This window comes from Spinacia oleracea, chromosome 4 (assembly GCF_020520425.1).
Source record: "Spinacia oleracea cultivar Varoflay chromosome 4, BTI_SOV_V1, whole genome shotgun sequence".
Taxonomy (NCBI): Eukaryota; Viridiplantae; Streptophyta; class Magnoliopsida; order Caryophyllales; family Amaranthaceae; genus Spinacia; species Spinacia oleracea.
In genome coordinates this window covers 143,143,221-143,162,249 of record NC_079490.1, presented here as the reverse complement: position 1 = coordinate 143,162,249, position 19,029 = coordinate 143,143,221, and the positions used below count along the sequence as shown (strand labels likewise).

Genomic DNA, 19,029 nt, shown 5'->3' with positions numbered 1-19,029 from the left:
TTCATATAAATAAAATGAAAATCTACAGATTGTAGAAAACCTAACCTGTTTTGAAGGCGGAATCCGGTGGCTGAGGCGGACGGCCTTGGTGGCGAGAGAAGGCCTTCGTTACCACCGTTATCGACTTCTCCTTCTTCTCATTCATTCGACGCTCTACTCCCCGCTTCTCATTCCGTTGCAGCCACCGCCGATGACGCCGAGGCCGAAGCCGAGACCACAGCTGCAGGTCGCTGCTGATGCGAGGTAAATCGCCGCCTCAGCTCCCTGCTTCTCCCATCCCCACGGTGCTCCTCCATCTCCATTCCTCTCTTCTAATCTTGCGACGATAACGTCGAGGATGACACGGCGGCGACGAAGACCGACTGCGGCGGCGACGGCGAAGATTTGGTAGAGAATTTGAGGGAGGAGAGAGAGCCATATCCAGAATTCTGAGGGAGGAGAGAGAATCAGATTTTGAGGTTGAAAATGTGAAAATGAAATGAAAAATAATGAAAAATGTATATATATATTTATTAAAAAATATATACGGGCTGATGTCAGCAATTACGTGGCATGTTGGAGGCCATCAAGGCGGTCTTTCCTGTAAGACCGTCTTATAGAAAAGTTTGTATTTTGTTTATAGATAAACATATGAAATTTAAAAACTATTGTGAAATATGTGATATTTGGACCTTAAATAACTTATGTGCAACAAAAAAAACAACCAAATATCACACTCCATATAAAACCCATGTAAAACCCATATCAACATCTTTCTCTTTCGCTCACTCTCGTTGGTTGTGATAGTTGATTATTGAGCTTTATTGTATTTTAAATTTTTGTTTTTTTAGAACTACAACCTTTTTTGCTAAGATTTTGATTTGTAAGACATATTGTTATTTACAATTATATCTATTGCTTAATTGCTATTTATTTAGCCTTTATGGAAGAGTAACTTGTAATTATAGGTATTAAAATATTTCATACCCAATATTTAGTACTCGTATATTTTATTTTATGTGTCAGAAAAGTTAGTTGTTAACAATATTATTTGCATTATGATCGAACCATTTGAGTATAACTTTTTTATAAAAAAAAAAAATTAAATGAAGTTTCTTTTCTAAGAAAAATACGGACCGGATTGGACTGGATTCAGACTGAATAAATTTTTTATGGTATGGACTAGATCAGACTCGAAAAAAAGTTTGGATCAGACTCGGACTCAAATATCCAAGTCCAAAAATTTTGGGATTGGATTTGGACTTGGCAAAGTCCAATCCAGTCCATCCAAATTACACCCCTAATCATCATACATATAATCTTTTATAAAACATACTCCGCATTATCTTGTTTTTTTTTTTTTTTTGACAGGGAATATCATCTTGTTATAACACATAGATACTTTTAATCTACACAGTCACACGATCAAGAGTACTTTAGAATGATAAAGGCAGATATGGATTTGAGGGCTTGAAGCAGCTATTAATAAGCAACTGCAACGAGTTTAGCGGATGTTCTGTTTCTTTTAAACTTGAAAGCTTTAAAGATGATATGTACGTAATCCAGTTGATGTTGGTGGTTGGAGTGGGAATGAGATGTTCTCAAAGCTACGACTTTTCACACATGTTACTTGCCCGTGTTAGGAACTTTTTTACCGTCGGTTTATCTTTTACCCAACTTGACTCTTTTGTATGTACTAGTTGTTGGACCGTGCGCTAGCGCGCACGATCCCCAAGGTATATAAATTTAGCTTGCAGAAATTTTACGTAAAAGACTAACATTTATAAATTTATATTAAAGGCTAGAAAAACAATGTCAAAGTTCGATTTGCATGTAATTAATAATATGAAATCAGACATACGTTTACAATATTTGTGCCATTCATATTGTAACATTCCACAAATAACATTGATAGGAGAGACAAAAAGAGGGCAGAGGAAAGCTAGGTTAGAAAGAGTAACGTGAGAAATTCGGTGGAATGGATTATTGGATTCCCAACAAAAGGAAAAAGAAAAGGCAAAATAGAAGAAAAAACGAAAAAGAAAAATGGAGACACATGGTAGGTATAACTATTGATAAGAATAAGACAAAAATATAATTGAGACACAAAATGGGGCATAATGGTAAGTGCACTATTGAGTGCATCTTTACTCTTTAAAAAGTGGGAGGATCTTTACTGTAGCTTATGAACAGTAACTTCCACATTTTTTATTCGTTTCTTATTCTCACTTGCTCATTGCTTCCCCTTCTTTCTCCTTCTCTGACCTTTCCTTTCATTGAAGCTTTCCTTCTCCTCTGAAATAGAACCTTCAAATTTCTGCTCTTGAATGTTGAATTTATCAACCCTCCGCCTTTATTTTTTCTATGGAAATCTCAACTACGCTATTTCAATTTTCCATTTATTTTTCCGATGGAAATCTCAACTACGCCATTTCAATTTTCCAACAATTTCAGTCTCCTTCAACCTTCACCTGAAATCTCATCATCAGAGCTCACACAATCAACGGTTCTCCTTCTCGGTCTCTCACCTTGTACAATCTTATCATCTGCGCCGGCGTTCCACCTGATAAATTCACCTTTCCATTTGTAACCAAAGCTTGTTCCGATTCTTTGAATGTCGAGAAGGGGAAGGAGGTTCATGCCTTTGTTAGGTTATGATTCATATGACAAAACATAAATCATGCGGAAAAACCATAAAGCCAGGAAAACATATTATTTACACATAATCATTTAGCATAGTTTAGATGCATACACTTTGTTGCGTGCCTTCCCTAGCTGCGCCCGAACCGAACAAGAACAAGTCTTTAGGACTCCAAATGTCGTCCCTCCGTAGATAGTCCACAGCACGTCCGGATCCGCCTTAAGCTTGACCAACTAGGATCGCCCTTAAGGTACTTAGAATTTTCGGCTAGTGTAGGCAATTATATGACTGAATTTTTGCTCTCAAAATCACTTTGAATACTTGAATCGTCTATGCAAATAATGACCCTAGGCCCCTTATTTATAGAGGTTTGGAAAAGGAATTGTAATCCTACTAGGATGTGGATTTGTTAATTAGAACTTTATTAGGACTCTAAATAACAAAGCAAATCTAATAGGATTAGGATTTTAATCTTCGCACGAATCCTAATAGGATTAGGATTTCCCGCACACGCATCGTACAAGCCGTGCACCCGCGCAGGCCTTGCGGCCCACGACAAGCGCACAGCCCATGTGCGGTGCTGCGTGCGCGCGCGCCCTTGGCTGGGCCTGGCCTTGCGCTGGGCCTGGTCGAGGCGTGCGTTGCTGCGTGCGGCTCGCTGGGCGATGGCCTGGCTTCGTGTTGGGCCTTCGTCTAGCGGGCCTCGTCCGATGCTAATTCGTACGATACGCTTCCGATTAAATTCCCGATTCCGGAATTCATTTCCGATACGAACAACTTTTAATATTTCCGATTCCGGAATTAATTTCCGTTTCGAACAAATATTTAATATTTCCGTTTCCGGAATTATTTTCCGATTCCGATAATATTTCCGATTCTGACAATATTTCCGTTTCCGGCAATATTTCCGATTCCGGCAATATTTCCATTTCCGATAATATTTTCCGATACGTACCATGTTTCCGTTTCCGGCAACATCTACGACTTGGATAATATTTATATTTCCGATACGATCCATATTTCCGTTTCCGGCAATATCATCGTTTCCGGAGTATTCATTTCTTGCCTGTGACGATCTCAGCTCCCACTGAAACCAAGATCCGTCGATTCCGAATATCCATAGATGGAGTATTTGATGCCATTAAATACTTGATCCGTTTACGTACTATTTGTGTTACCCTACGGGTTCAGTCAAGAGTAAGCTGTGGATTAATATCATTAATTCCACTTGAACTGAAGCGGCCTCTAGCTAGGCATTCAGCTCACTTAATCTTACTGAATTATTAACTTGTTAATTAATACTGAACCGCATTTATTAGACTTAACATAGAATGCATACTTGGACCAAGGGCATTATTTCCTTCAGTCTCCCACTTGTCCTTAGGGACAAGTGTGCATTTCCTAATTCTTTTGTCGCTCGATGCTTGCTCTTGAACATAAGGTAAGAGTTGTCATCCTTATTATGTCCAGAGGTGTTCCTCGGTTTCAGAGTTCAACTGATCAAATAAACAGATAATCATATCCTATGATTCATCCGAGCACGGCCATGCATTTCACAGTTTCTAGCTCTCCGAGTGGCCTTGTACAACTTTTAAGCATCTCATCCCGATTTATGGGAGGACAATCCCAATCTTGCGATCTTGAGATTAGACTTCGTTTGATAGGTGATTACCTGAGCGTTGCCTTTATAGCCTCCTTTTACGGTGCGACGGTTGGTCAACGTTAAAGCAACCAGTTCTCAAACAAGTAATCTCAAATCACTCAGGTATTGAGGATTTAGTGTCTAATAATTTTAATGAAATTTACTTATGACAGATTTTCATCTCTTACAGTAAAGTTTCATAGGTCTTGTCCGATACTAGTCTTCCCAAAGTAAGTATCTATGCAAATGATTATGACATTGCCATGTCCACATAGTTCAAGAAACAGAACTACTAGTCATCTTGTATTCTAATCGTCTAACGTTTTCTATGCGTCCAATTTTATAGAAAACTCCGACTAGGGACCATTTTCAACCTTTGACATTCAAGTTCACTTGATAGACATTTCTTAGTCACAGGACTGGTCCTGACAGTCTATCTTGAATATATCGTCGAATTGAAGGGACTCATCATTTAATAAACCACAAATTAAATGGAAAAATGAATTATTTTCATTTATTGTGAATGATTAACCAATAATGTTTTACAAAGATTTAAACTCTAAAACTTTAAAACATTAAACAAGGATATCAAAGCCATTCTCCAATATGCTTGATTCCCATAGCTGCAGTGTGCGAATTGTGCTTCGCCTGCGGCAGAGGTTTAGTCAATGGATCTGATATGTTGTCATCAGTTCCAATCTTGTTTATCTCGACTTCTTTTCTTTCAACGAACTCTCGTAGAAGGTGAAATCTACGAAGTACATGCTTGACTCTCTGGTGGTGTCTAGGCTCCTTTGCATGTGCAATAGCTCCGTTATTATCACAATACAGGGCTATTGGTCCTTTAATGGAGGGGACTACACCAAGTTCACCTATGAACTTCCTTAGCCATATAGCTTCCTTTGCTGCTTCATGTGCAGCAATGTACTCCGCTTCAGTTGTAGAATCCGCAATGGTGCTTTGCTTAGCACTTTTCCAGCTTACTGCACCTCTGTTGAGGCAGAAGACAAACCCAGACTGTGATCTGAAATCATCTTTGTCGGTTTGGAAACTTGCGTCCGTATAGCCTTTAACAATTAATTCATCATCTCCACCATAGACCAGGAAGTCATCTTTGTGCCTTTTCAGGTACTTCAGAATATTCTTGGCAGCAGTCCAATGCGCCTCTCCTGGGTCTGACTGGTATCTGCTCGTAGCACTGAGTGCGTACGCAACATCCGGGTGTGTACATATCATAGCATACATTATTGAACCAATCAATGATGCATATGGAATCCCATTCATTCGTCTACGCTCATCAAGTGTTTTTGGGCACTGAGTCTTGCTTAGAGTTATTCCATGAGACATGGGTAGGTTTGGAGTCTGCCACCTTGAACCTATCAAGCACCTTATTGATATAAGTGCTTTGACTAAGTCCAATCATCTTTTTAGATCTATCTCTGTAAATCTTGATGCCCAATATGTACTGTGCTTCTCCTAGATCTTTCATCGAAAAACATTTCCCAAGCCAAATCTTGACAGAGTTCAACATAGGAATGTCATTTCCGATAAGTAATATGTCGTCGACATATAATACTAGGAAAGCAATTTTGCTCCCACTGACCTTCTTGTATACACAAGATTCGTCTGCGTTCTTGATGAAACCAAAGTCACTGACTGCTTCATCAAAACGTATATTCCAGCTCCTGGATGCCTGCTTCAATCCGTAGATTGACTTCTTTAGCTTGCATACCTTTTTAGCATTCTTTGGATCCTCAAAACCTTCAGGCTGTGTCATAAACACAGTTTCTGTTAAAACGCCGTTTAAGAAAGCAGTTTTGACATCCATCTGCCATATTTCGTAATCGTAATATGCAGCGATTGCTAACATTATCCGAATAGACTTTAGCATTGCAACTGGTGAAAAGGTTTCATCGTAATCCACACCGTGGACTTGCCTGTAACCTTTTGCAACCAATCTAGCTTTGAAAACTTCAAGTTTCCCATCCTTGTCCTTTTTCAGTTTGAAAACCCATTTGCTTCCAATGGCTTGGTAGCCATCTGGCAAATCGACCAAATCCCATACTTGGTTTTCAGACATGGAGTCTAATTCAGATTGCATGGCTTCTTGCCATTGCTTGGAGCTAGGGCTCGTCATAGCTTGTTTGTAAGTCGCAGGTTCATCACTTTCAAGTAATAGAACGCCATAGCTCTCGTTCGTCAAAATACCTAAGTACCTTTCCGGTTGAGATCTATATCTTTGCGATCTACGCGGGGTAACATTTCTAGATTGACCATGATTCTCACCAGATTCTTCTAAAGATCTCTGAGTTTCATCCTGAATGTCATCTTGAGCATTCTCTAGAGTTTGTTGTTCGACTCGAATTTCTTCGAGGTCTACTTTTCTCCCACTTGTCATTTTGGAAATGTGATCTTTCTCCAAAAGACACCATCTCGAGCAACAAACACCTTGTTCTCAGATGTATTGTAGAAGTAATACCCCTTTGTTTCCTTTGGATAGCCCACAAGGATAAATTTGTCAGATTTTGGATGAAGTTTGTCTGAAATTAATCGTTTGACGTATACTTCACATCCCCAAATCTTAAGAAAAGACACATTTGGAGGCTTTCCAAACCATAACTCATATGGAGTCTTTTCGACAGCTTTAGACGGAGCTCTATTTATAGTGAGTGCAGCTGTATTTAGTGCATGTCCCCAAAATTCCAATGGAAGTTTGGCCTGACCCATCATTGACCTGACCATGTCTAGCAAGGTTCTGTTCCTCCGTTCCGACACACCGTTCCATTGTGGTGTTCCAGGAGGAGTCAATTCTGATAGAATTCCACATTCTTTCAGATGGTCATCAAATTCATAGCTCAGATATTCACCGCCTCTGTCAGACCGCAGTGCCTTAATCTTCTTGCCTAATTGATTCTCTACTTCACTCTGAAATTCCTTGAATTTGTCAAAGGATTCAGACTTATGCTTCATTAGGTAGACATAACCATATCTACTGAAGTCATCAGTGAAAGTGATAAAGTAGCTGAAACCACCTCTAGCATTTGTACTCATTGGTCCACATACATCTGTATGGATTAAACCCAATAGTTCATTTGCTCTTTCTCCAACTTTAGAGAAAGGTTTCTTTGTCATTTTGCCAAGTAAACATGATTCGCATTTACCATAATCCTCTAAGTCAAATGGTTCTAGAATTCCTTCCTTTTGAAGTCTTTCTAAGCGTTTCAAGTTTATATGGCCTAATCGACAATGCCACAGATAGGTGAGATCTGAATCATCCTTTTTGGCCTTTTTGGTATTTATGTTATATACTTGTTTGTCGTGATCTAATAAATATAGTCCATTGACTAATCTAGCAGATCCATAAAACATCTCTTTAAAATAAAACGAACAACTATTGTCTTTTATTAAAAAGGAAAATCCCTTAGCATCTAAGCAAGAAACTGAAATGATGTTTTTAGTAAGACTTGGAACATGGAAACACTCTTCCAGTTCCAAAACTAGCCCGGAGGGCAACGACAAATAATAAGTTCCTACAGCTAATGCAGCAATCCGTGCTCCATTTCCCACTCGTAGGTCGACTTCACCCTTGCTTAACTTTCTACTTTTTCTTAGTCCCTGTGGATTGGAACATAAGTGTGAGCCACAACCTGTATCTAATACCCAAGAAGTTGAATTAGCAAGTATACAGTCTATAACGAAAATACCTGAAGATGGAACGATTGTTCCGTTCTTCTGATCTTCCTTTAGCTTCAAGCAATCTCTCTTCCAATGCCCTTTCTTCTTGCAGTAGAAGCATTCGGATTCAGAAGTGGGTTGACTGACCTTCCTCTTTACAGATTTGGCGCCAGTTTGCTTAGTTGGGCTGGCCTTGTTGCCACCTTTCTTAGCATTCCTCTTCTTTCCAGATTTCTTGAACTTGCCCCCACGCACCATAAGCACATCCTGCTTATCACTTTTGAGCGTCTTTTCAGCGGTCTTCAGCATACCGTGAAGCTCAGTGAACGTTTTGTCCAGACTATTCATACTGTAGTTCAGTTTGAACTGATCATACCCGCTATGAAGAGAATGGAGGATGGTGTCTATAGCCATTTCCTGAGAAAATTGCTGATCCAGCCGACTCATATTCTCAATGAGTCCAATCATTTTGAGAACATGTGGACTTACGGGCTCGCCTTTCTTAAGCTTGGTCTCAAGAATTTGCCTGTGAGTCTCGAATCTTTCGACTCGAGCCAGATCTTGGAAAATGTTCTTCAACTCACTGATGATTGTGAAAGCATCTGAGTTGATGAACGTTTTCTGCAGATCTGCACTCATAGTGGCGAGCATTAGACATTTCACATCCTTGTTGGCATCAATCCAACGATTGAGGGCTGCCTGAGTGACCCCGTCGCCTGCGGCTTCGGGCATCGTCTCTTCCAGGACATACTCCTTTTCTTCCTGCATAAGAACTATTTGCAAGTTCCCTTGCCAGTCAAGGAAGTTTTTCCCGCTCAACTTCTCCTTTTCGAGAATTGATCGAATGTTGAATGAATTGTTGTTTGCCATATTTAAAACTACAATTGAAAAGAATTAACAAATAAATAACCATTCACAGTTTCTCTTAATAAACTTAAATTCTAGCATACATGCATAATTCAATGTTCATTAAGCATTTTATTCAAGTTATGTGTTCCGGCAGGTGTGAATAAAATGATTCCAAGATCCTAAAATCATTGAAGAACTAAGCACAGTTTGTCGACTTAATCCTAAAACATCTTAGGTAAGCAAAAGCCTTTTGCTAATAGTCTAGAAACTATTCTTGGTTGATAGGTACGTCTAAGAACTTATTAGGTAAACCTATCGATTTTGCCACGACATAAAAGGACTCCTTACTTATATCGTTGAGTTTCACCAAAACTAACATGTACTCACAATTATTTGTGTACCTTGCCCCTTTAGGACCAATAAGTAACACTTCGCTGAGCGAAAACTATTACTAGATTGATGTAAAGGATATCCAAGCAAGTGTATATTTTGGCATGGCACCTTTTAACTCAATTTTTAAGTTTGGAACTTAAGGCTCTTACTATGTTGGTTAGATTTTAAGTGAACTAAAATCCTTAATCATGCAACATAATCAAGCTTTTGATCTCATGCATTTTAAGACATATTTAAAAGCAATAAATAACTTAAAACATGCATAAGATAAATGTGATCTAGTATGGCCCGACTTCATCTTGAAGCTTTAACTTCAAAGTCCGTCTTGAAAATCTCCGTGGGAGGCACCATTTTCTTCAAATAGGATAAGCTATAATTAAAACTAATTACAACTATTTGATGGTACACAGACCATATTTGAATTGAAAAACAACTTTGGTACTTTAGACCAATTACATTCAAATTAATGGTACGCATACCATATTTTCTATCCTATTTGGGCCATACTAGTCACTTCATAACCTGCAAAACAGTACATATACAATATATACCATTCACCCATTCATTATCATGAATGGCCCACATAGCTGGTTAGTAAAACACATTATGCATCACATAAACATTTGCAGCAATTAATCAAGGGCACCAATAATCTACAAATTATTCAGTCCTTATTAATTCTAATCAAGTTGTTTTAACCTTAAGGATTTGTAGACCTAATCAAGAGTTTATGACTAAAAAGGGCTCCCACTTAAACCAATAAATTCATATGCTTTACTAATTTTAAACATAAAAATGTATTTCTAGTCTAACCGGAAACATACAAATTTAATTAAAATTTAAAGCTCATATAAATTTATAATTGAATCCAAAAAGTTTAATTTAATTTCAGTCATATTTAAATTAATTCATGATTTTAATTTTAGTAAAATAATTAGAATAAATAAAATTTATTATAATTACAATATTCAAAATTAAAATCCAAGAAAATAATTTAAATTATTAATTTTAAAATTAATTAAAATTACGTAAACTGAAAATTTCAAATTAAAATTTCAAAACGATCTAATCGCAACGCAACAATCCCACGCAACGCACGCCCATGGGCCACACGCACACAACCATCGCTGGCCACGTGCGCGCAGCCCATGCGCTGCGTCGCATCGCTGCTGCTCACCATCGCAAGGCGCCAATCGAACACGCGAGCCAAAGCTCGCTGCGCGCGCCAGCACTCGATGCACGCGAGCCATCGCTCGCTCGCCAGCGCTCGATCCATGCGAGCCAACGCTCGCTGCGCGCGCCAGCGCTCGATGCACGCGCCAGCGCTCGATGCACGCGAGCCATCGCTCGCTGCGCTCGCTCGCCAGCGCTCGATCCATGCGAGCCAACGCTCGCTGCGCGCCTGCCTTTCCCGCACGCGAGCTTGCGCTCATCGCACGAGGCAGCAGTATGCGAGCTTGCGCTCGCTGCGCGCGAGCGATCGACGCTGTGCGTAGCGCTCGTGGCACGCGAGCTTGCGATCGCTGCGCGCGAGGCTCCGCATGCTTGCGCGAGGCAGTGCGCGCTGTGGCGCAGCACGCTTGCTGCCCACACACGACTGCTCGTGCCTTACTCTCGCCCCTGCCCACACGCCCATTGCTCACAGCCCACGACACAAGGCAGGGCTGCTGCCTTTTGCTCGTGCACCATGCCCTTGCTCGCTGCATTCGTACCGCATGGGCGACGAGCTCCCTTGCTCGTCGTCGCATGCCCGCACTATACAACACCCCTTAAGGGTAACACGTAGCGTCCATTGCTTTGTGCGTGCAAGTTATATGAGCGAGTCGCATAAAAATTAAAAATTTATATTCAAAATTAATGACAAATTAATAAATAATATTAATTTCATAATTTTAGGGCGAAAAATCGAAAATTTATTATTTAATTGATTTCCGATTAACATGGATTCAAGTCTAGGTCATAAAAATTTAAAATTTAACATAAATTTACAATTTTTATGGTGGTTTTTAATCATAGGTTTCTAATTAAATTATAACTAATTATGAAAATCAAATTAATTCTAAATTATTCCAATTTTCAACAAATTAATCATAATTACAAATTAGATTGCATAATTAACAAGCCTAGGCATTCAAACTTGTTAAACATATACAGTAGGTCAATCAAAAATTCAAGATTTATCAACAAGAATCGCAAATATTTAATTTAACATCTTAAATTTACGAAATTTTGCATTCGAAAAACTAAAACCTCCGAAAAGTCATAGTTAGGCTTCGAATTTGAGAATTCTGGGTTCGGCCGAAAAATATTATTTTTGTCAAAATTTTAGAATGCCTTTTACATGCGGAATTGACACAAAAATCACTCGATATGGATGAGTAACGAAGAAACTGCCGAAAAACTGCGTACGTATAATTAAATAAACGCAATTTGCAATTAATTAACAATTACGAAAATTAATCACCCCTTTTAATTCTTGCAAATTTGTAATATTTAACCATGTTCATGCAATTTAGATTATGAAAATAATAAGAGGCTCGTGATACCACTGTTAGGTTATGATTCATATGACAAAACATAAATCATGCGGAAAAACCATAAAGCCAGGAAAACATATTATTTACACATAATCATTTAGCATAGTTTAGATGCATACAATTTGTTGCGTGCCTTCCCTAGCTGCGCCCGAACCGAACAAGAACAAGTCTTTAGGACTCCAAATGTCGTCCCTCCGTAGATAGTCCACAACACGTCCGGATCTGCCTTAAGCTTGACCAACTAGGATCGCCCTTAAGGTACTTAGAATTTTCGGCTAATGTAGGCAATTATATGACTGAATTTTTGCTCTCAAAATCACTTTGAATACTTGAATCGTCTATGCAAATAATGACCCTAGGCCCCTTATTTATAGAGGTTTGGAAAAGGAATTGTAATCCTACTAGGATGTGGATTTGTTAATTAGAACTTTATTAGGACTCTAAATAACAAAGCAAATCTAATAGGATTAGGATTTTAATCTTCGCACGAATCCTAATAGGATTAGGATTTCCCGCACACGCATCGTACAAGCCGTGCACCCGCGCAGGCCTTGCGGCCCACGACAAGCGCACAACCCATGTGCAGTGCTGCGTGCGCGCGCGCCCTTGGCTGGGCCTGGCCTTGCGCTGGGCCTGGTCGAGGCGTGCGTTGCTGCGTGCGGCTCGCTGGGCGATGGCCTGGCTTCGTGCTGGGCCTTCGTCTAGCGGGCCTCGTCCGATGCTAATTCGTACGATACGCTTCCGATTAAATTCCCGATTCCGGAATTCATTTCCGATACGAACAACATTTAATATTTCCGATTCCGGAATTAATTTCCGTTTCGAACAAATATTTAATATTTCCGTTTCCGGAATTATTTTCCGATTCCGATAATATTTCCGATTCTGACAATATTTCCGTTTCCGGCAATATTTCCGATTCCGGCAATATTTCCATTTCCGATAATATTTTCCGATACGTACCATGTTTCCGTTTCCGGCAACATCTACGACTTGGATGATATTTATATTTCAGATACGATCCATATTTCCGTTTCCGGCAATATCATCGTTTCCGCAGTATTCATTTCTTGCCTGTGACGATCTCAGCTCCCACTGAAACCAAGATCCGTCGATTCCGAATATCCATAGATGGAGTATTTAATGCCATTAAATACTTGATCCGTTTACGTACTATTTGTGTGACCCTACGGGTTCAGTCAAGAGTAAGCTGTGGATTAATATCATTAATTCCACTTGAACTGAAGCGGCCTCTAGCTAGGCATTCAGCTCACTTGATTTCACTGAATTATTAACTTGTTAATTAATACTGAACCGCATTTATTAGACTTAACATAGAATGCATACTTGGACCAAGGGCATTATTTCCTTTAGCCTTCGCTGTTAAAACTGGGTTTTATGGTAATGATATGTTTGTTAAGAATACCCTTTTGGATATGTATGTAAAATGTGGGGTTTCGGACTATACACGCAAGGTGTTTGATGAAATTCCTGTGAGAAATATTATTTCTTGGTCCAAAATGGTTTCGAGTTTGATCGAGTTTGGGGAGTTGGATTGTGCTAGGAGACTGTTAGATCAAATGCCTGTTAGAAATGTGGTTTCTTGGACTACTATGATTAATGGGTATGTGTGGAATGGGAGGCCTCAAGAGGCGTTGGATTTGTCTCCAAGATGCAGGTGCAAGGAGTGAGGCCTAATGAGTTCACTTTTGTTAGCTTGATGAGAGCGTGTACAGAAATGGGGAGTCTTAACTTAGGGGCTTGGATGCATGATTATGCTTTGAATAATGGGTTTCAATTGGGTGTTTACCTTGGCACTGCCCTCATTGATATATATAGTAAGTGTGGTAGTCTAGAAGATGCACTAAAGGTGTTTGATGTGATGGAAATAAGGAGCTTAGCTACTTGGAATTTCATGATTTCTAGCTTCGGTGTGCACGGGTGTGGGGAGTTGGCATTGGCAGTTTTTTGAGGAAATGATGGAGGAAAAGGTAATGCCTGATTCAATCACATTTGTCTGGGTATTGAGTGCTTGTGTTCAAACAGATAGAGTGGATGAAGGTTTAAATTACTTTAAATTCCTGACTGAAGTGTGTGGTATTGTGCCTGTTTTAGAGCATTATGTTTGTATGTTTGAACCCGGGGTATACTCATTCATTTCCCCTTCTTTTCATGTCCTCCAACACAAATGGATTCCGCTTACTTCGTATAAGATACCTGAACTATAAAAAGTATATATAGTACTTGTATGCATTTAACAAAATGAATGATATTATAAACTACTTATTTGGGGTTTATGTCTTTGTGACTAGGAAGTTACTGAGTTAGTGAGTTGTACTCTGTAGTAGTCAGGGAGAATAAGTACATGTTTATTTGTGTGCATGAAGGTCTAAGTTTTTATGAACATGAATGAGATATCTCCTCTAAGTCTCAAACTGTTATATGGAAGACAAACCCATGGCTATGAATCCACTATCCTTTGTTTTGTGGAGATCTTTTCTTAATGGTAACTCTTGCTGTAGAAAATTGCTATACCATTCATCAACCAATGGGTCTTAATTCATGAAATTCGTCTCAAGTGAAGCTTTAACTTAGATACCACCTCAAAGTGAAGCTTTAACTTAGATACAACCTCAAAACAGTTATACATGTAGTATATTTGGCATGGAAATTATCCTTGGGAAGTTGGATACTTGGATAGTGAAGGATACTTTTGACTACTTTATGCTTTGGAAAGCTATGATGAATTGATCTTCTATTCTGCTGACCATTTTGATAGCCAAATAAAAGTAGTATGGAATATGGTTCTGAAATCTTAATTCTTCGAGTTCCTAAGTAGTTTGCTGGCTCACTTGTTTTTGTAATCTTTTGACCAATTGACGTTCTTGCTTCCAATCTATGTCAAAAGTATTGAGCTATTGACTCTGAATTGTTGGTCCTTTACTCTCATGCTAAACACTAATGTTGCTTCTGTTGTAGGCTTGTGTGTTTATTCAGAAATATGATTGTAGTTTCCATATTTTACTAAAACTAAGCTACTGGTGTTGGACATGTATGGGCACACGTCTAAGTGCCACTCCTTTTAAAGAAATGAAAGTCTGCATGCTTTTGGACCAAATGAAGTGCAAACTATCTATGCTTATGTGAATATCTGCTTTTATTCTTGGTCTAAGTACTCTATGCGCCTTTGTAATATTGATAAGTAGTTTTGTTTTGGAGAGTTACTTCCAAAATGGATACTCAGTGACAAGGTAATGAAAACTACATACTTTGTACAAAGAAGATAGATCCATATATAAAAAAAAGTATAGGACTTATACTCTCCAACGTGTTATAAATACGCGTAGAGACTTAGACCAAAATTATCGTCATATTAGGCTTCCAAGGCATACCGCGCGCGGCCAAATCACTAGTAGTAATAAAAGTTCAAGGCTTTATAAGTGTTATGATTATGATTGGAGTGTCGAGATACCAAGTTCATATTTAAGGAAAGCGAGAATAAAAATGACAATGAGTATAGTCAAGCACTGAATACTGACGACTACTACTACAAACATATTCCCAACGCTAGCTCTCTCGTATCTAATTGCAATTTGTAACATTTTTTTTTTTTTTTGAAGGAACACAATTTGTAACATTTAACTTTAACTGAATTTGGCCAAGTCCAAGAATTAACCACATGTCATTGAGGTACTAATGTTTGAAGGTTTGCATAAAAGTAATGGGAAAAAGATGCAAAATTTGGTCATAAGAGAAAGATGCAGTGAACAAAATATTTAACTCATAAAATGGATTATTCCATTTTAGAGATAACCAGCACAACGCCTAATGGTTCTGCTACTATTTCTATTGTGAAGAAAAACGCGATCATAAACGATATCATATGAGTTTTAACCTGAAGCACGACTGCACAACCCACTTTAAGTCCAGCAACCCTCAAAACTATGATAGGATGTGCGGCTAGAGCTGTTAAAACGGTTATTCGAGTCGGGTCCGGGTCTGGTCATCTCGGGTCTCGGGTCATGAACTGGTCGGGTTATGTCGGGTCATTTTATCACCGGGTGCAGGTCGGGTTCAGGTCAGGTTCGGTCAGGTTGAAAATTTGTCGGGTCATGTCGGGTTATTTTTCCATTTCGGTTTAGGTCGGGTTCGGTTCGGGTTCGGGTCGGGTCTTTTTCTAGCCGGGTACAATTATGGGTTCGGGTCGTAACGAGTCGGGTCAAGTTCGGATCGGATAATTATCGGGTCGGTTAAAATTCAGGTCGGGTTAAGACCGGGTATGATAGCTATCATGATTAGCCAAGTTTTAACCTTATAATTAATTTTTATAAATTTGGTTTAACGCTTTTCACTTGTTCTAGATTAGGTAATTAAAAAAAATATTAACTTGATTTAAGTTATTACGAAGTATTTAGTTAGGTCAATGACAAATCGGGTTGTCAACAGGTCGCGTAAATTCAGGTAACGGGTTGTCACGAATTGAGTCAATAACAGGTTTCATGGAATTATAATCGGTTTCGGGTTGACATCGGGTCGGGTGTTGAATCAGGTTCGGGTCATTTTTCGGTCGGGTAAGCTGACTCAGTTTTATTATCGGTTATATTTCGGTCGGGTATCAGGTTCGGGTTCGGGTCATGCATTAACGGGTCGAAATCGATCGTCGGTTTTAACGGGTTGGCTACGATCGGGTTACGGGTTTCCTATTTTAACAAAATTTCGGATCTCGATTCGGGTCCGGGTCCTTAAAAATACAGGTCGGTTCAAGTCGGTTTCTCGGGTCGGGTCAGTTTTTGACAGCTCTATGTGCGGCACGAACGATATACCACTTAGTCCTCAATTAGTAGAACCATGTTTAACCTTTTCTAGTTTTTTTTTTATTATAAATGTCTGTGCAAAAATAATAATCAGCATAGATCATCTATGGAGCCAAAGGTTCATTTGTTCTTTTGGTTGTGGGATGTAATGGACTAAATCAAAATGGCTCTTAAAACCTAATCGCTTCCTTTCCATGAAGTTGAAGATGGTCGTCCCGTTGTCGTCCCGTTATTGCTTTTGGGTCAATTGGAAACAACCTCTCTGCAATTGCAGAGGTAAGGTTGCGTACGTCCGACCCCCCTACCCCGCTTCTCGCGGGAGCCTTATTGAGACAATGGGGGTAATGATAATGATAATAGATCCCCTCTCTCTCTCCCGTGAGGGGAAGGAATTTTGTTAGCTACTTCTATAAGGTATTGTGAGAGGACATGATGAAATGTATGTTGCTTCGGTGTTGAGTGATAAAAATGTCTCATATGGATGTTCATGGTCATGCATCTCCACTACGAACCATGAGTATTTCTTTATTAGCTTACTTACCAAGCCTTCTCATCAAAAGTAATTATGGACAAGAGATTGTTTGAGAGGATGGGATGAAATGTATATTGTTTCAGTGTTTAGTTATGAAAAGTGGCGGTGCCATTATGGGTTCAGTCGGTTCAACTGCCCCCATACTGGCAAAATACTGAAAAAAAATCCGTTGCTTGTTCAGATAAATATAGTATAAGTGTTCTCTTGCTCATAATAGTCATCAACACTTCTTGCTGGTTCAATGGTTCAAGGAGATCTGAAACCCATTTGCTTCACATCGCGGGTTTGATCCTTAATGGCCAATTATGCTAGTTGTTTTTTTATTATTTCTTTTACTTTTCTTCTTCTTTGGTTGGGGAAATTACGTTACTTCGTCTTTTTTTTTTGTTCTAACATTAGTTTATCATACTCCGTAATTCTTTTTATACTCATTCCTATATAAAATTAATTTTAAAATATGAAATTTTGCTAAATGCATAGTACTATAGTATATTTTCCTTCCCCTTTTTTGCGTTCTAATTGGATTTTTGACAAATTAGATAGAAGTGTTTTTCCTTGGTTTGTATTGAGTATCAGAAAGGTATATATACAACCTAAATTACAACCGAAAGTATTAGGCTACTGTGACCTAAGCCCATGATACAAAGCACAACTGATTAGCCCAATGTACATAAATAACAAATAACCTCCAATACCCCTCCTCAAGTTGGAGCATGCAAATCACAAATGCCCAACTTGTGAAGAAGAAACAAAAATTTGCGCTTGCCTAGTGCCTTAGTAAATATGTCAGCAAGTTGCTCATCTGTCGACACATAACTAGTCGCAATTGTACCATCTTGTATTGCATCTCGCACATAGTGACAATCGATCTCAATGTGTTTCGTACGCTCATGAAAAATAGGGTTTTGTGCAATATGCAAAGCAGACCTACTATCACAAAACAAGTTCATAGCCCGTGGATGATCAACTCCAAGACTCCGAAGTAAGGCTTTGAGCCACTTTAACTCCGAAGTGACTGCGGCCATGGAACGATATTCCGCTTCGGCAGAAGAACGAGAGACGGTATGTTGCTTTTTGGTCTTCCATGAGACTGGTGAACAACCGAGAAACACTAACCAGCCAGTCAAGGAGCGTCTAGTCAAAGGACAACTAGCCCAATCCGAGTCACACCAACCAGTCAAAGACAAATCACACTTCGTACCAAGCAGAATACCTTGACCCGGGCTCCCTTTTAAGTAACGCACGGCACGAATAGCCGCATCCCAATGTTCCTGCCTAGGTTCTTGCATAAATTGGGCCAGAATATGAACAATGTAAGCCAAATCAGGTCAAGTGAAAGACAAATAAATGAGACGACCAACCAACCTCCTATATCTCTCGGGGTCATCAAGTAATGCACCGTTAGCCAATGCCAAAGTGTGATTCTGCTCAATCGGAAAACTCGTAGGTTTCCCTGCTAGTAGACCCGTCTCGGCAATAATGTCAAGAGTATATTTACGTTGACACAAAAAAATTCCCTCCGGAGCACGGGCAACTTCGATGCCGAGAAAATATTTTAAAGGACCTAAATCCTTCATATGAAAGCATTCACCCAAGTACTTCTTAAAAGAAGAGATTGCGGAAGAGTGATTCCCGGAAATAATTAAGTCATCGACATATATAAGAACATTGATCTGTACCTTCCCTTGACAAAGAGTGAATAAAGAATAGTCAGAGTAAGACTGAAGGAAACCGTACTTCTTCAATGAAGCAGCTAACTTAGCAAACCAACATCTCGGGGCTTGACGTAGACCATACAGAGACTTTTTCAAGCAACAAACCATACCCGGTTTGCCACCTTGAAAGCCAGGTGGAAGTTTCATATAAACTTCCTCATCAAGATCTCCGTGAAGAAAGGCGTTGTGCACATCCATTTGGTGAAGTTCTCAATTCTTTGCGGCCGCGACCGCTAGAAATGCTCGCACGGT

At 39.3% G+C, this 19,029-nt stretch overlaps 1 pseudogene; it reads left to right on the top strand.

The window, feature by feature from the left end:
• The first annotated feature begins 2,343 nt into the window (after positions 1 to 2,343).
• Positions 2,344 to 13,944, top strand: LOC110801929 (pentatricopeptide repeat-containing protein At3g26630, chloroplastic-like; annotated as a pseudogene).
• Positions 13,945 to 19,029: the final 5,085 nt, after the last annotated feature.